The 15,447-nt window shown below is 35.1% G+C and overlaps 1 protein-coding gene across 2 annotated transcripts in view; it reads right to left on the reverse strand.

Moving 5' to 3' along the window:
* Positions 1–4,585: 4,585 nt before the first annotated feature.
* Positions 4,586–15,447, reverse strand: part of EMCN (endomucin) — a 115,842-nt gene continuing 104,980 nt past the window's right edge. Inside the window, exon 12 of one of the 2 annotated variants that reach the window (XM_007999391.3) lies at positions 4,586–7,494. The gene's annotated coding sequence lies outside the window, so the exon portion shown is untranslated. Of the gene's footprint in view, positions 7,495–9,457; positions 10,531–15,447 lie in introns of those variants that run through there. The other variant, XM_073017513.1, reaches the window with a different exon arrangement.

Below are 15,447 nucleotides of genomic sequence, written 5' to 3' on the forward strand. Positions count from 1 at the left end.
CTGGCCAACCTGGTGGAACGCCGTCTCTACTAAAAATACAAAAAATAACTGGGCGTGGTTGTGCACGCCTGTAATTCCAGCTACAAGGGAGGCTGAGACAAGAGAATTTCTTGAACCCGGGAGGCGAAGTTTGCAGTGAGGCAAGATTGCACCACTGCACTCCAGCCTGGCTGACAGAGCAAGACTTCATCTCAGGAGAAAAAAAAAAAAAAAATAGATATTTATTACCTCAAAATCCAAAATCAAGGCATCAGCAGGGTTGGTTTCATTCTGTGGTCTTTTTCCTTGGCTTGTAGGTGGCCACTGTGGATGTCTTCATGTGGCCTTCTCTGTATGTGTTTGTGTGTGTGAGTGTGTATGTGTGTCTGTGTTCAAACCTCCTCGTCTTATAGACACCAGTCATGTTGGATTAGGACTCGCCCTAATGACCTCATTTAGCCTTAGTTATCTCTTTAAAGATCTTATCTCTGCAGTCACATTCTGAGGTAATGGGAGGACATAATTTGGCCCATAACAGAAAGTTAGTAATATCCTTCCCCACTTGTGAGTTTCTAAAAATATTTTTAGAGTCAGTTCTATTAAAGTATATCTTACATACAAAAACATACCTAGTTTATGTGTATAGCCTGAGTGTTGGCAAATATATACACCCATGTAACCGATACCTTAATCAAACTACGGAACATTTTATCATACCAAATCATTTCCTTGTGCTTCTTTCCTGGCGATTCTCCATCCCTGGGCTCTGGGCGGCCAGTGGTCTCATTTCTTTTCTAGCATTTCATATCATGAAGCCATGAAGTGTGTGCTCCACTGTGTCTAGCTACTTTTGTGCAGCACAATGCATAATGTTTTTGAGATGTAGCCATTTAACTGGGTATATCAGTAATTTCATTTTATTGCTGAGTGGTATTCAATTGTATGACTATACCACAATTTGTTTATTGTTTACAGCTTCAGGCTGGTATGAATAGAGCTAGTATGAACATTGATTATAGGTCTTTGTATAGACAGGACAAATGTGTTTATTTTTCTTGGGTAAATATGGATAAAAGTGGCAATGCTGTATCATATGAGACCTATATGTTTAACTTCTAAAGAAACTGCCAAATTGTTTTCCACATGGTTGTGCAAGTTTACATTCCCACTAGCAACACAAGAGAGTTCTAGTTTCTCTATATTCCCACCAACACTTGGCATCAGTGGCCTTTATAATTTTAGTCATGCCTGTGGATATGTCGTGGTAGCTCACTGTGGTTTTACATTTGCACTTTCCTGATGACTAAGTGATATTGAGTGTATTTTCATGTGTATGTTGGCAAGTCATACATCTTCTTTTGTGAATTATCTGTTCAAATATTCCCCCATTTTTTAGTGAATTGTCTTCTTATTTTTAAATTTTTGCACTCCTTACGTATTCCAGATACAAGCCATTTGTCATGTTTATATATGTGTGTGTATATATACATGTATAACGTAAATCACCTATTCTTTGACTTGTATTTTTCAGTTTATTAATTCCCATTTAAAAAGCAGGAATTTTTAGTTCTGATAAAATTCAATTTATCATTTTGTTTTTAGTTTTAATTTTTTTGTACCTTATCTAGGAAATCTTTACTGATTCTAAGGAAGGCAAATGTCATAGATTTGAATTTAATATTTCAGTTTATGACACATCTTGAGTTTTATTTGTGTGTGGTGTGAGCTAAGTGTTGAACTTCTTTTGTTTTTGTTTTTTTGTACTTGGGTATTCTGGTACACTGAGACATTAATTAAAAAGACTTCATTTCCCTCATTGAATTACTACGGCACGCTTGTAAAAAAAAAATCAATTGACCATAAATGTGTGTGTATATGGGATAAAAACACTTTTTTCTGGAATCTCCATTTTGTTCTATCAATTAAATTATATTTCTAAGTCAGCAGCACGTTGTCTTGATTACAGTAGCTTATATTAAGTCTCTAAATCTAGTAGTATGTCCTCCAACTTTTTGCTTTAAAAAAACGTTTTAGCTATAGTACTTTGCATTTCCATATAAACTTTAGAACCATCTTATCAATTTTTATAAAAAGGATAGCTGAATTTGGATTGGAATTGTAATGGATCTATATATCAATTTGAATGCAAGTGACATCTTAATAATATTGAGTCTTTTAGTCCATGAGCCACTGTTCTTTAATTTCTCTCAGAAGTTAGACAGTTTTAAGGGTACAAGAAGTGCATATATTTTGAAAAATTTATCCCTAAGAATTTTACATTTGTTGACAGTATTCTAAGTTGTACTTTTTAAAGTTTTCAATTTTCATTTTTTGTTACTAGCAAAAGATATCGGTTGATTTTGTGTATCAATCTTGTATCCTGCAACTCTAACATATTCAGTTATTAATTCTAGTAGCTTTTTTTGTAAACATCAGGATTTACGTATGATCTTATCATCTTCCTTTCCAATCTATATGTTTTTTTCTTGCATTATTGCATTTGCTATAACTACCCTGCCCCCATGCCAGAACAATGTTGAATATAATACGTAAAAGTGAATATGCTTATTTTCTTTCTAATTTTAGAATGTAGCATTTAGATTTAGATTTTAGCATTTAGATTTTTACCATTTATGTAAGATTTAGCTGTGTGTTTTTCTTAAATGTCCTTTATCAGGTTGAGGAAGTTTTCTTTTAACCTTAGTATAATGAGAGGTTTTATCATAAATAAATATTAATCTTGTCAAATGCTTTCTCTACATCTATTGAAATAAGCATATAATTTTTCTCCTTTATTCTATTCATATGTTGAATCACAATCCCAATAATAGATTGTCAAATATTAGACAACTTGGATTCCTGGAATAAATCTCACTTATTACTTTTTAATTTTATATATTTGATTTGCTAATATTTAGCAAATAGTTTTGATGTTTTTGTGCATGAGGGCTATTAGTCTGTAGGTTTTCTTTTGTAATATCTTTGACTGGTTTTATTATCAAGTAATAGCAACATCATGGAATTTGTTGTAAAGTACTCATACTTTTTATCAATCTGACTTACTCTATTGTCATTAATAAATTTTTCTCAGGGTTTATGGTTCACAATTTAATTCTCTGGGGCATGTATATAATTTTGGATTAAATGGTGGATATTTAGACCTTTATGTTGTTGAGTTGTTGTTATACTCCATTTTGTTGTCTTTATAAAAGATTCTGAGTCTTTGTTCTGGAAGTCTGTTAAATATTTTGTGGATTAACTTAATTCTTGCAAGGCTACTTTTAAGCTGTGTTAGGGCTTACCTACAGTTGTGTATACTCTAGGGGTGTTTTAGAACAACTACTAAGATACGACCATTCCCAGGATATTAAAAAAGGTGACCAGCGAGGATTTTTGAATATGCTTGACCAGACCTTGAATGTTTCTCTGCTCCATATAAGACCTAGAAATTTTCAGCATACAACTACTTAGTTGCTCTTTCCCAGTTGTTCTTTTCCTGGTCTCATGGAGTTTTACTCTAAGTGTGTTCATACCTTCCTATCCCATTATTATCAGATACAAGGCCACCTTTGTAGTTTTTTTTTTTTTTTTTTTGAGGTCTTTCTCTGTATAGCTCCCTCCTTCCTGGTTCCATTCTCAAAAAATTCCAGCTGCTTTTGTCTCCTGGTTTCAATTGCTGTCATCTCAGGTTCTAATTAGGGATCTTCTGCTATACAGCCGATCAGGAGTGTGTCAATCAGGGCATTCATAAGGCTCATTTGTTTTGTTTCTCTTTGCTCATGAATTCCGGTTCCGCTCTTCTTCTTGTCTACTGTGTGAAATAGCTGTTCATTTTTCAAACTGTTTACAGTGAGATAGGCCTGGTCCCTGTTTTTAATTATGACCTGGAGCATAATGCTTTCATCCTTTTTTATAGAAAAGTAAACTGAGGCTTAGAGAGACTAAGTAGTGTAGAGATGGAGAACAGGGATTTGGGCATAGGTTGGAATTCAAATTTTTCAAACTTGGGCAAGTTATTTAACTACCTGCCTTGATTTTCATATCTTTATAAGGGAGATGTTTCTGCTGCTGCTAATCATATATAAGGAATAGTTTCTTACTATTATTGTGATGGTTAACTGAGATGGTGACTGTGAAGTTTTCTACACAGTTCCTGGCACATAGTGAATGTTGGATGGGGTGTTAACTAGCTAATTATATTGCCCACAATCACTCTGCTAGAATTTCTCTTTTTTTAAAGGAAAATATGAGTTTAAATAGTCATATCTTCCTACTTATTTCTAAATGTCAGAATTCTTGGTCAGACTTGAAAACACTTTTAAACAGTTCTTGGAAGCTTTAAAATTATTCTTGGTGATCTTGATTTTGGTAGAAACTCTGACTTCAAATTCAGGAATGTAATATGGATGGCAAAATGAATATTTTCCCTTATTTATCAAAACTTTTTTTCTTTAAAAAGTATTTAGAACAGAAAGCAAGCATATTCAAGCCCAAAAGACAAATTATCTAGAAGTAGGGGCAGAGTACACTCATTCAGTGGAACATGAGGGGTGCTGTGTGTGTAGAGAAATATTAAAGAAAAGATCAGGGGATAATCCATCACAAATTCTCCATTAAAAATATTCATTATAGGTTTAATTAATCACAATGATGGATATCTTTAACATTAGGCAATAACTGGCAGTTTCATAGTGGTGAGACTATAGTCACTCAAAATACAACTTTTAAAGGTCATATTCACTTTTCTTTTCAACCTCATAAAATCTTGAATGACCACAAGTAGAGCTCAACAGAGAATAATCAGGCAAAAAATCAGGAATGTTCATCGTCGAAGGTTTGACTATGTCCTTCGTTGATACCCATACATTTAAACATGGTAGGTAGAAAAAAAATAGCACACAGATTTGTCAACCATATGCAATAGAATAGTTCACTTCAGCAAGGGGAATTCTGAATTCTTTCTCTGCTGGCTGAGCCTGTGTGTTAGCCAACAACATCCGCTTAGTCTCAGGTGACAACAGTGCCAGTTGATTAGCTTTTGTTTATGTTTTGACTATTGATACACTTATATTCATATTATCATGCAAAACAAACACATAGAAAGTCCTGCTTTTGATCTAAATACAGGCACTTCTTTGTTGCAATGATATTTGAACTGTATATCAGAATAAAAAACTTATAGTAAGCCAGGCATAATTAAAACATATTTGATTAATGATAATTTTGGCTTGAAAACAAAATATCCTATCTCAACAGAAGTTTAAGTTGGCTTACAAAATGCAGACCTTACCTTTGAGATTGATATAAAATGCCATGGACATCTCTGTAAACTTCTCAATCCTCCTTTGACATTTTTGAAAGATTTAATCTTTGTTAGGTTAATGCATATTCTTTGTGTGCGCTTCTTGAACTAGAATACATGTTATTTTTTTCTGACCATTAAAATTTTTCCCTCTTCCTGATTCTTGTAGACTCTTTTCTAACAATGCTCATGAAATGTAGAGAAAATGGTTTCTCTAGGATCCAAAATAACATATTACTTATAATTTAAATTAAATTACAGAAGAGTTCATTTCCTTGCAATATGCTGTATGTAACATGGCTTTTGCTGAAGAGCTCAGCAAATCATTTAGGGGTGCTAGGACTTTTCTTTCTTTCCTTTTCTTTTTGTTTGTTTGTTTGTTTGTTTTGAGACAGAGTCATGCTGTGTCACACTGGCTGGAGTGCAAAGGTGCCATCTCAGCTCACTGCAACCTCTGTCTTCTGGGTTCAAGTGATTCATGTGCCTCAGTCTCCCGAATAGCTGGGACTACAGGTGTGCACCACCACACCAGGATAATTTTTGTATTTTTAGTAGATATGGGGTTTCAACATGTTGTCCAGGCTGGTCTCGAACTCAGATTTTTTTTTTATTTTCTGAAGACAAATGCTCTCTGATTGGCATGCTCCAGTCACCGTTTCACCATTTAAAGACTTCTAGATTAGAAATAAGCATGGACACAACAGGTCTAAAGTGAAAACATACATAGTGGAGATCCCTGCCTTCTCTCCTCTCTTCCTTTCCTTTCTTTCTTTCTTTTTTCTTTTTTTTTTTTCCTACTTCCCATCCTTCTCAAACAGACACCAGTCAGCAATATAGATATGCTTATGCTTGCTTGGTGTCCTTGATTATAAATAGTCCAAACATCAGGAAGCTAAAATCAAGGTGATTATGTAACTTCTAAAGATGGAAGTTGTCAAAATACATCACAACAAAAGAAATTTTAAAAGGCTATTTTAAATACAAGATTCCATCTTTACTAAACTGCCCCTTAGATCACTAAGATAATTTAGCATGAAAAATCAACTTAGATAGTCATACATTAAAAAGCTGCCACCGGCAGCTTATTAGTTCTAAAGCTTTCCAGAAAACCTCAACCAACTTGACACTTTGATCTCACGTGTCAAAAAATTGGTCAAAGTTGATCAGTTAGCTTTTATCAGAAGAATTTGCTCCTGATGGATTGGCAGCTATAATCATATGGTATTTTTAGAACAGTGATACAATGAAAAATAATATCATAATTATGTATTTTTAAAGTGTTGATTTTCTACAAACTAGAGGTTTAGCAATGGTTGCTAGAACAAATAATTACATTTCTAAAAGAAATAAAAAATGCATGGAGATAATATCAATCAAATGAGCTAATGAAAAATCATGACCCTATTATCTTAATGAATGCAGTATAGTGTTATAAATGCCTTTACGCTTACATCTTCATCACGTAATATGAATGATAAATAGAAAGACCAAAGAACTGTAAATTACTGTCTCCCTAACAGAGTCTGATATGTGAATCCATGTCCCTTTCTCACTTATTACAGATGCCTTTCATTAGTGAGTTCATATATTCCAATAATCCATCCAAAAATATTCATAATTATGGGAAATAACATTGCCATTTTCACAGTCATGGTATAGTATTTTTAGTGTACTGAGTACAGTAATTATTTATTAAAAGTAACACAAAAACAGGAATAAAATACTTATATGTACAAAGTAGCATGGTATGATTTCTACCTAATATTTAATAATACACATGCAAATTTTCCCTGCATTAACATAGTGGTAAACAATAAATACTAACAGTAGGTAATATAAGAACACTGAGAAAAGTAGGAAAGTCTTCATGGATAAAAATTCTTGGCCCAGAAAACTTTAAACATTAAGGAAAGGTATGCCTGTCAGCGAGTCCACCTCCTTGGCTGTCAGATTCACTGCTCACAAATTCCCCTTCTAAAATTCCTTTTCCTAGGAACGCTCCTATAAATGGAGTAATGTAATTTTTAAATGTCAGAGGACAGGAGAGCGCCGGGGTTCTTTTTGATTCCGTCAAATTATTGCATGTCAGCTGGACATCACTTTACTGGCACAGATGACTGGTGTAGAGGCCAGCAGCAGGTATGGAAGTTGGGACTGATTTTGCAGGACTTTCTCCTTTTCCACCCTTGGAGCATGGAAGCTGAAGATTAAGCCTGTGAGCAACAACAACAACAAAGTTCAGATTCCAAGAAAGCGAAGAAGAAATAGAGATGCTGGGGGAGTCCATCTCTTAGTAAGAAATGGTTGTCACTAGCTACATTTTTTCCACCTAGTAGAATCACTTGAATGTCTCTCAAGCACTTCAAACTTGACATATCTGAAAAGAAAAGCACTGTTTTCTTTCCCAAACCTGTTCCCCTCACTCCACTATCTCAATCTTCAGTATTTCCTCCATAATGCATTCAGACACCCAGGATGGGAGTGTGGATATTGTCTATAGTCCTTTTCTTCTTCATTCCACACTGGCCACATCCAATCAATCACCACTTCATGAAATTTTTAACCTCCAGACATTTTTCTCTATTCTATTCTGCCTCTTCATCTTCCTCCATACTGTGGTTCCCTAGCTTAAGCCTTTATCTTTTTCCAGCGGAATATTGCAATAGCCTCTGATTTCTCTGCTTCTGGTCTTGCTCTTCTTGAATGAGTCTTCCACATTAAACACACACTGGTGTATATCAAGCATAAATCTCATATTGCTCTTCTGCTTGAAGTCCTTAACTGTACTCTATCACTAATGCGGTACAGTTCAAGATCTGTTGCTTGGGGTGACAATGTGAGTAATTAAGGAATTTATGGGCAACTTTAAAGCTTTGCTGCTGTCTACTCATCAGGAAGAAGGATGAATAGGCATCAGAAGAAAGAATGAAGGAATACCATTTGCCCCTTCTTCATAGGAAAGATAGCCAAGCCTTTGGTTTAGTATTTTGCATTTTTCTCTACAGTATAGGAACAACTTTCAGTATTGGTCTATAAAAGAGCAAGAGATGGAGACTTCTGTGTCCCAAGTAGGAAATGGGCAGTGGCCCAGCCTGGCAGGGATTAGACGGTGTTGTGCTGCTGATGGCAGTGCTGGTGGTTTGCTAGGGTCTGGGGAGAGCATGATATGGTGTGTGTGGTGGGGTGTGGGGAGTGGTACTAGTGGTGGAGACCTGTAACCAACTCTTTCCTGGGTTGGTTGGTAAAGGCAAGTCCTTTGACAGGGATGGCTGAACTGCTGCTTTACATGGGGGAACGTTGGACATTGGCTGCCATGGCCTGCAGGTAGCAGCTACAGGTATCCACGTCAAGTCTTAGGATAAGGAAATGATTGTCTAACAGGATATCTGTGACTTCCTCCCAGAGCATTTGTGGCTGATAGGTGGTTGAGCACATGCCAGAGCATGGTGTAGCTTAAGTACCATGATTTGAAGAATGATTGCAGACAAGGCCTCTCTTTCAATTATTGAACTAGTTTTTTAGGCATATTTTATATCCAAGGTCGAGTGAGGGGTTCCTCAAAATGATAAATGACTTCTTTTTTTATTTTTATCTTCTTTTCTTTAAACTTTTATTTTAGGTTCATGGGTATATGTACAGGTTTATTATGTAGGTAAACTTCATGTCGTGGGGTTTTTTGTGCAGATTATTTTACCCATGTAATAAGCATAGTATTTTTTCGATCCTCACCCTCCTCCCACCCTCTACCCTCAAGAAGGCCCTGGTGTCTGTTGTTCCCTTCTTTGTGGATAAAGGACTTTTGATGTCATTAGTGAATGAAGAAAGTTAGTACTTCATTCTAGCCTCATGCAGTCCTTCATGATTTACCTTGGGAAACAAGGTTTCCTGTGATCTAGTACCCTCTACTACTTGAGCCTTATTTTCCAGTCAGAGGTCAACGCTTCTCAAGCTGTTTATAGTGAAGAACGATGTTGGTTTCTAACAATATCTATTCAGCTACAAACAGACATTTAAAAAAGTACAATAACATGAATGTTGCAGCAGTATCAGATTGCTATAACAATTTTTAAAGTTTTATAATTTCTTTCATATACCATTCAATTTCACAATTCTTTTCCTGTTTGTACATGCTATTCCCTGTGCCTGGAAAATCTTTCCTCTCTCCACCTAGGCCACTTTCTTTCTTTCTTTTTTTTTTTTTTTTTCTCATTCTGTAAGTTTTACCTCAAATATCATCTCTAAGAAATTTGCCATCAAACTTCACGGTATCATGTCTATCTTTACATAACACTGTGCTATCATTTACCATATTATACTATAATTATTTTCCTTATGTGTGTTTCTTTCCATTTCTGTAAGCTTCTTGAGAACTGCAACCATGACAAGCCCTCTTTATATCTGGGCTAGTACTTGACAAGGAGTAAGGTCTCCGTCACTTTTTGTTCAACTGAGCCATACTCCTCCATAGATGAGTTTTCAAGTGAAGTCAAGAGTTTGTAGCATAGTTCAACTGGTAAACATCTGCATTTGTGCTAATAGGATAATGCTCATGATTGATACTGTTTCAATTATTTTCTCAAAGATCAGCAACCTAAATAAGAACAAACTCTAGTTTCATCAGCATGCATTTCACATCAACAGTCTCTCTCAAAAAATACATCTTGCTTCATTAATGATTCTTTACATCCGTACCAATATCAGTCTTTGCTTTTAATGGCTATTTTATAATAGATTTCATAACAGGTTTCTTTAACACTACTGACAACAATTTATAAACAATCAGAATGGCCATAGGAGAAAAGACCATGGTTTTATAGATGTGGAACACAGTGTAGAGCACTATTAAGAAATTCATTCAGGGTTATAGAATATGATCATAATATACAGTTGGCCTTCCATATCTGTGGGTTCTATGTGCACAGATTCAACCAACTTGAATTAAAAATATTCAAAAACAGTAAAAATTAATAATATATTAATAAAAATAATACAAATAAAATATAGTATAACAACTGTTTATATAGCATTTACATTGTATTAGGTATTACAAGTAATCTAGAGATAGTTTAAAGTACTACATGGGAGAATTTATATAGGTTATATGCAAACACTATGCAGTTTTATTTGCATCAGGGACTTGAGCAACCACAGATTTTGGTATCTCCAGGCCTTTTGAAATCAATCTTCCATCTCCGTGAATACAGAGCAGCAATTGTAAATCTCCTTTATTTATGATGTTTTCCTTTTAGCTTGTGTTATTTCATTTTAAAATGAAAGAAAAATAAATGAAAAACACGTTAAGCTCATCTGGAAGTTCACAAAGATACTCTTAGATTATCAGGGCACCATTTAGAAAATTACAGAAGTACCAGGGAATTGTGTCTTGGAGAAAAATGGAAATAGCTAACAATCCACATTGCTGAGGGTTTGTGGGAACAGACTTTCATCCAAGCTACTAGACTTTCTAACACCACAGTTCTTCACTGGTCTGAAACCCCCTTCACTCTTCAGCCTTCCACAGTGTCTTGGAACAGAAGGAAGATGAGACCTACTGGTGAGGGAGCAACCAGGTAGCAGCAGATTCCTCCTTGACAACAGTGCGGAGTTGGTCATAGAACAGGTAAATGGCTGTCTGTTCAATTCTAAAATTGTTATTTTTCCCTTTTGATTTTATATCTTAGGCATGCTTTCATGTTATTAAAAATTATTTTGAGAATTATTTTTACTCATTATATAATGTCACTGTGCAAAGTATAATTTATTTTATAATTTCCATATCATTAAACATTTAAGCTGCTTCTACATGTTTGCTGCCACCCTCTTGTATATGATTTCACGCTCCCACAAGGTAAAGCTTTGCAGAAGGCAAGGTTTATAGCTCATAAATGTTTCAAAATTCCTGTCTGCCCTGCCAAATCACATTAAACGTAATACTGTGAACAAAATAGATTATCAATATATGAAGCAACAAGCATTAAATATATCTAGAATATTGTTTTGGGATGGAAATTTTTAACATAGGTGATTATTTCTGTAATACTGTTTGCTGTTGCATGAGAGTTCAAGACTTTTTAACTTCTTTCTCGAAATCTTCTAGGTTTGATGAATTCATTTCTATATATTCTGAATCTCCAAGTTGATATCTAATTTCAAGTTGACAACCTAGACAGTAGTTACTCTTTGGGTATTAAATTCAAAGTACAGTGATAGAAATATCTTAAAGAAAAAAGTGAGACAGACAATAGAATTGACAGATGTCAAACTTGTTTCTTCCCATTACTTTCTGATCTTTACTCTTCAGAACATCATTATATAATTCCAAAATTACAAAGAGGAGTAACAAAAGTTATTTAGCTTTTCAAATCAAAAGCCTTGGAATCTGAGGCTTGGAATATTTTTTTAAAGTACAAAAATGGAAAGGAATGGGAGTTGAACAAAAATTACTTTCATTAAGCTGGTTCGAAAGTCAGCACTGTTTCTTGCCTTCTATACACTTTTTCTTTCTTTCTTCCCCCCCACCCCGCAACTGCAGAAGACTTGCTTTCTCCAAGTTGATCAATTAGCTACTAATATTTGAACATTTTGGTAATTTAGAAAACAGCCCTTTACTAGCCACTGGGTTGCAAAGCAACCATAGCAAGTATGGAAGGAAGCTTTCCATATATCAGCTAGGGCTGAACAACGTATCTCATCCTCAGCTTCTCAAACTTTGCACCTGGAAGTGTCCATTGCATAGGATGGACAAACTTTCAGATTCCTTTTTTCTCCTTTAAAACTTTTATTTTAGTTTCAAGGGGTACATCTGGAGGTTGGTTACATGGATAATTGCATGCCATAGGGATTTGGCGTTCAGAAAATTTTGTCACCCAGGTAATTAGCATAATAGCAAATAGGTAGTTTCAAAGTACTCACTCTCATTCCACCCTCCCCCTTCAAGTAGGTCCTGGTGTCTATTGTTCCCTGCTTTGTGCCTGTGTGCATTCAGTGCTTGGCACCCACTTAGAAATGAGAAGATACAGTATTTGGTTTTCTGTCTTCGGTAACTTCAGTTAGAATAATGGACTCCAGGTTCATCCATGTTGTTGCAAAGGAAACAATCTGATTCTCTTATATGACTGAATAGTATTCAATAGTGTATGCATACCACATTTTCTTTAACTAGTTCACCATTTATGGGCCTCTAGGTTGATGGGCATCTAGGTTCATTCCATGTCTTTCTTACTGTAGATAGTTCTGTGATGAACATACATGTGCATGTGATTTGACAGTAAAACAATTTGTATTTCTTTGGTCTATATCTAGTAATGGGACTGCTGGGTTGAAATGTAGTTCTGTTTTAAGGTCTTTGAGAAATCTCCAGGCTGTTTCCACAGTGATTGAACTGATTTACATTCTCACCAGCAAGGTATAAGCATTCCCTTTTCTCTACAACCTGGCCAGCATCTGTGACTTCTTGACTTTTTATGGTTGCCATTCTGACTGATATGAGATGGCATCTCATTATGGTTTTGATTTGCATTTCCCAAATGATTAGTGATATTAGGCACTTTTCCATATGCTTGTTGGCCCTGTGTATGTCTTCTTTTGAGAAGTGTGCGTTCATGTCCTTTGCCCATTTTTTAATGGGGCTGTCTTTTACTCTTTCATTTGTTTAAATTCCTTATAGATTCTGGATATTATAACTTTATCGGATGCATAGTTCATGAATATTTTCTCCCATTTTCTAAGTCGCCTGTGTACTCTGTTGATAGTTTATTAGGCTGTGCAGAAGCTCTTTATTTTAGTTAGGTCTCGTTAGTTTTTGTTTTTGTTTCTATTGCTTTTGGAGTCTTCGTCATGAAGACTGATGTCCAGAATGGTGTTTCCTAGGTATTCTTCTAGAGATTTTATAGTTTTTGTTTTACATTCAAGTCTTTAATCCATCTTAGTTGATTTTTGTATATGATAAAAGGTAAGGATCCAGTTTTAATCTTCTGCATATGGCTAGCCAGTTTTCCCAGCACTATTTATTGACTAGAAAGTCCTTTCCCCATTGCTTGTTATCGTCAGCTTTGTTGAAGATGAGATAGTTGTGTGTGGCATTATTTCAAAGTTCTCTAACTTGTTTTGTTGATCTATGTGTCTGTTTTTGTACCAGTATCATACTATACTGGTTACTGTAGCCTTGTAGTATCATTTGTCATACTGTACTAGTTACTGTAGCCTTATAGTGCCATTTGAAGTTGTATGTGTGTGGCATTATTTCAGGGTTTTCAAACTCGTTTCATTGATCTACCTGTCTGTTTTTGCACCAGTATCATACTGTATTAGTTACTGTAGTCTTGTAGTATCATTTGAAGTTGGGTAGTGTAATGTCTCCAGCTTTGTTCTTTTTGCCTAGGATTGCTTTAGCTATTTGGGCTCTCTTTTGGATCCAAATGAATTTCAGAATAGGTTTTTTCTTATTCTGTGAAAATTGTCATTGGTAGTTTGATAGAGAATAACACTGATTCTGCAGATTGCTTTGAAGAGTATGTCCTTTTTAAACAATATTGATTCTTCCCATCCATGAGCATGGAATATGTTTCCATTGGTTCATGTCATTTCTGATTTCTTTTGTCATGTTTTGTACTTCTCATTATAGAGATCTTTTGCCTTCCTGGTTAACTGTATTCCTAGGTATTTTATTATTTTTGTGGCTCCTGTGAATCGGATTGCATTCTTGATTTGTCTCTCAACTTGGATGTTGTTGGTGTATAGAAATGCCACTGAATTTTGTACATCTATTTTGTATCCCAAAACTTTGCTGAAGTTGTTTATCAGAGCTAGGAGCCCTTGGGAAAAGACTATGGGATTTTCTAGTTATAGAATCATATAATCTATGAAGACAGATAGTTTGACTTCTTCTCTTGCTATTTGAATGCTTTTTATTTCTTCTCTTGCCTGAATGCTCTGGCTATGACTCCCAGTGCCATATGAATATGAGTGGTGAAGTGGGCATCCATGTCTTGTTACAGTTTTCCTGGGAACGCTTCCAGATGCTTCTTCCCATTCAGTCTGATGTTGGCTGTGGGTTTGTCATAGATGGATCTTATCATTTTGAGGTATGTTTCTTCAATGCCTAGATTATTGAGGGTTTTTAACATGAAAAGATGTTAAATTTTATCACAAGCCTTTTCTGTCTGCATTTAAGGTGAACATGGAATTTGTGTTTTGAGTTCTGTTTACATAATGAATTGCACTTATTGATTTGTGTATGTTGACTCAACCTTGCATCTCAGGGATGAAGCTTTCTTGATCATGGTGGATTAGCTTTATGACATGCTTCTGGTGTTCAGTTTACTAGTATTTTGTTGTGAACTTTTATCTATGTTCATCAGAGATATTGGCCTGAAGTTTGCTTTATTCATTGTGTTTCTGCAGGTTTCATGGTATCAGTGTGATGTTAGCTACATAGAAAGAGTTAGGGAGGAGTTTATTCTCAATTTTTTGGAATTGTTTCAGTAGAATTGGTACCAGCTCTTCCTTATACACCTGGTAGAATTCAGTTGTGAATCTGTCTTGTCCAGGGCTTTTTCTGGTTGGTAGGGTTTTTTTTAATTACTGAGTCCATTTTGGAATGCGTTATTGGTCTGTTCAGGTTTTCAATTTATTACTGGTTCAATCTTGGGAGGTTGTGTTTTTCCAGGAACTTACCTATTTCTTTTATGTTTTCTGGTTTGGGTACATAGAAATGTTTGTGATAGTCTCTGGATTTTTTGTTTGTTTGTTTGTTTTTTGTATTTCTATGGGGTCAGTGGTAATATCCACTCTCATTTCTGATAGTGTTTATTTGGATCTTCTCTCTTTTCTTTTTTAGTCTAGCTAACAGTCTATCAGTCCTATTTATTCTTCCAAAAGGCAAACTTTTGGTTTTGTTGATCTTTTGCATAGTTTTTATCATCTTCATTTCACTCAATTCATCTCTGATTTTGGATATTTTTCCTTTGCTAGCTGTGGGATTAGTTTGTTATCTCTTTAGTTCCTCTAGGTGTGATGTTAGATTGTCAATTTGAGATCTTTCTAATGGTTTGATGTAGGCATTTAGTGCTATTAACTTTCATCTTAACACTGTTGTAGCTGTATCTCAGAGATTCTGGTATGTTGTACCTTTGTTTTCACTAGTTTTAAAGAATTTCATGATTTCT

The sequence above is a fragment of the Chlorocebus sabaeus genome, chromosome 7 (genome assembly GCF_047675955.1).
Source record: "Chlorocebus sabaeus isolate Y175 chromosome 7, mChlSab1.0.hap1, whole genome shotgun sequence".
Lineage (NCBI taxonomy): Eukaryota > Metazoa > Chordata > Mammalia > Primates > Cercopithecidae > Chlorocebus > Chlorocebus sabaeus.